Source organism: Theobroma umbraticum, unplaced genomic scaffold, assembly GCF_002168275.2.
Source record: "Theobroma umbraticum cultivar Fairchild unplaced genomic scaffold, ASM216827v3 scaffold_95.0, whole genome shotgun sequence".
In the NCBI taxonomy this organism is placed as follows: Eukaryota; Viridiplantae; Streptophyta; class Magnoliopsida; order Malvales; family Malvaceae; genus Theobroma; species Theobroma umbraticum.
In genome coordinates, this window is record NW_018397257.1 from 865,131 (window position 1) to 868,969 (window position 3,839).

Below are 3,839 nucleotides of genomic sequence, written 5' to 3' on the forward strand. Positions count from 1 at the left end.
ACAATCATTGAATTAGTGCCCTTTATCTATACTAGTAGTAGTAATAGTAGTAGCAACTATATCTACTTTAGTTTTCATTAACTGAATTTGATTTTTGTAAGTTAGTTTCTTTTCTATGTTCTGCTCAAGGACTAGCAAAATATTAAGTTTAGAGGTGTGATAACTCTATGATATAGAGTCATTTGGACTTAATTTTGATAGTAATTTAGCTTAGTTCTTTTAGTAATGCATAGAAATTAGTAGATTTTATTTAATTATTTTAGTTAATTGATTCAATCTAATCATGGTTAATTTTATGCTTACTTTGGTGTTAATGTGCTTAAGATAGGTTGTTACTAATTTATTTATGCTTTTGTAGGTGTTTGAAAGAAGAATTTTAATGGAAGAAGGAGAGCAATTTCAAGGTGCAGACTTGCACTGCACATGTTTCGGTATTTTAGTCATAACTTTCTCTACAAAGCTCCAAATGAGATAATTCTTAGATCATTAGAAAGATAACAGAAAAATACACAATTTTCATGCATACTACGTCACCTAGTTTGGATTGGAAGATGGTTAAAAATCTTGTCGAATTTGACATACTATAGTAATCTTAGAGCAATTACAATTTTTATTAATTAATTGGGTAAGACTGCGACCCACATAGTCTGATGAGGAAATCCCAGCTGAAATTGACTTCTTTCTTCACCCAACTTGGCCTAACTTCAAAGCCTATAAAAATAACCTTTAAAAAAGAGGAAGAGAAAAAGAAAACGAAACACCTGATTGACAATGGAGAATCAAGCCACAAAGTCGTTGAAGCTAAGAAGATTTTGAAGGATTCAAGAAGACTTGGAAGGTCAAGATTATAATTCTTGAGTTTTATCTTTTTGATTATTTTTTTGTTTTCTTAGTTTGTTTTTATTGTTTAAACTTAATTTGCTGATAATGATGTGTGACTTAATGGAGAACTAAGTTTTTAATCCAAGATTATGATTGAACTTAATATGTAGTCTGATTTATTTATTTCTCTTTTCCTTATGTTTGATGGATTTAAGTTGTTTATTTTATTTTATTCTTACTGCTTCTAATTGCTTGATCACCAATTGGATTGAATTGGAAACTTAGGTTAAACCTTAACAAAAGAGATTTAGGTAGACCTTGAATAGAATAACGTATGATTGAATGCACTTAATTGATTAGGTTATTTAATTTGCATATAGGGTAGACATACACCTATAAGCCATACGTAGCCTAAATTAGAGCATGAACTTTATGAATCTTTCTTCAATATAATTTGTATATATATAGTAAATGAATTGGGAAAGGTATTTTTATGAGAAACTTGACAGAGACTTGTAAATAATTTAAGACTCTAGGTAAACAATTTAATCCATTAAATTGAGTTAAGAGAGAGAGAAAATAATCAGATGAAGTATTGAAGGACATCATATTCTTAGGTCTGGTTGTTAAGTGAGTTTTATTTACCATTTAATTTTCGTTTTAGTTTATTAGTTTTAATTGTTTCTTTTTAATAATTTTATATTGTTTAGATAAGATTATGGGGTTATAATTTTAGTAGTTAATAGTAAGAATTAAAATAATTCTCTATGGGAACGATACTCTATTCATTACTATATTACTTATTAACAATACGTGTACTTGCGTGAGAAATCAACAACAATAGCTCTTCAACTGCACTGATCAATACATGTAACTCAATCTTGTGAATCAGTGAGTTTACCCCAATAACATTTTCAGCCAACTTCATCAAGCCCGCAAATGACAAATCACTCTTAACCCCTCGCATTCGTGACTCACCACCCTTGTAAATACCATCGACCAATTGACCACCCTGTCTTATCATAAGTCGCCCAATTAGCACGCCACTAAAATATGTAAAAAAATGCCAATCAATTTACACAGTACATGCCATGGTTTAAAATTTTGCTGCATGCCTTCTTGAAAACATGTTGTTACACGCCCTATTAAACAATTTTTATTACACACCATATTCAAATAAATGTTACACGTCATGTTGACAACATGTTACATGCCATGTTCAAAAATTGTTACATGCCATTTTGACAACATTTTACTACCCACCATGTGCATAACAATGTTGCTACCTGCCATGTTCAAGAACAGTATGCTACAAGCCATTTTCAAAAGAAATATTGTTACATGCCCATCTTCAAAAAAAAAATTTCTACACATCTTTTTCAATGATTTTGCTACACACCATGTGCAATGATCTTGCTACACACCTTGTTGAAAACATGTTGTTACACACCAGGTTGAAAACATTTTCTTATACGCCATGTTCACACAAATGTTACACGCCATGTTGACATGTTACTGTTGGTATATGCCCTTGAGCCAATTAGATTGGTCAAGAAATATAGATATTGTCATTTACTGCATATTTAATCGCATAATTATATGTGATAGAGGTTTTCCTTCATTTTAGTGCAATAATAAGGAGTTATTAAGCACTAATTGGATGAAGCCTATGGAACATAAAAGCCTTGCAAGAGAATTGTAAAGTTGCTACAATTATGAGATCACTATGCATCAAAGCTATGTTTCTAAAATTATTCCTAGTCATTGTATTATCAAGACAAGGCATTGGCAATGCTCAAAGACTAGTACATGTTAAGCCTCTTTACTTGGGAAGTAAGCAATTGATCTCATAGATTGACGTATATGGGATACTTAAGGATAATATATAGGTGCTTGTTAAAAACCAAGTTTACTGAACATGACTCGCTATAAAAATTCCATTTGGTATTCCACTCAAGTGTCTACGGAAAATATTCTCATGTGATAGTCGTACAACTAGTCCTTAAACTTGAAACACCAAGTCATCTTGTATAGAGAATGACATACTTTGATTTCACCCCTGTGGGTTTGGAAGCGACTAGATGCCTAAATAGGGTGTTTTTGGGTATGTCATAAAGCATGCGAAGGTGAATGAATGGTCAAGAAAGAATTCATCACTTCAAGTCATATGAGGGGATGTATCTGTAATACCCCGTATCCTCATTTAAAGATTGATGAGACTCTATTGATGAGAATAAAGGCTATTTGATGTTAGTTTGAGTGTTAGAGAACGACGATATGTAGAAAAAATATTTTTGAATAAAATAATATTAAATGAATAAAATAATATTAAAATATTAATATCTTATTTATCAGTGAGATTAGTTAAAATAGTAGGTTATATGACTAATCTAAGTGGGGGAGGAGAAGAAAAGGGGAAACTTGGAAGAAAACAATGAGGTTGAGGGAACCCGCGTGCTTTTGTGAAATAGAGCACAATCGAGTAAGTATATATTTAAATATTATGGTGACATGCTAATGGGGTGTGGACTTTATATTATATTTATCACATGTCAAGGAAGGAAGTAGAAGAAAAATTAGAATTTAAAAAGTGATGAGAGGACTCAATAAAAAGAATAAGAACTTAAGAGGGCTAAATGGTAATTTTACTATTTAATTTGGTCGAAGCTTACAAAGGCAGCTTTGACTTTGCTTTCTCTTATTCTTTTCCATGTGGCCGGTCACTTATGTAAGATTTTTTGGAAAAAATTGATACAATAAAGGAAGGAAAGGATGGGAGAAGGATTAAAGGGAAAAAGACAAAGAATTTCCTACATGATTGACTAAATGGATAACCTTGAGACTTCTTGAATTTTCTTTCTAACCCCACCCACATGGCCGGCCAAAAAGGGATCAACCTTTACTATTTTCTTCTTATTATTATGTTAAATGCTAGAACCTTCATTTTCCTTTGTCCTTAAGCATTTTCCTTTCAATTTTCAACTTCACCGGCACTTTCTCCCTTGTGTAATTTTTCT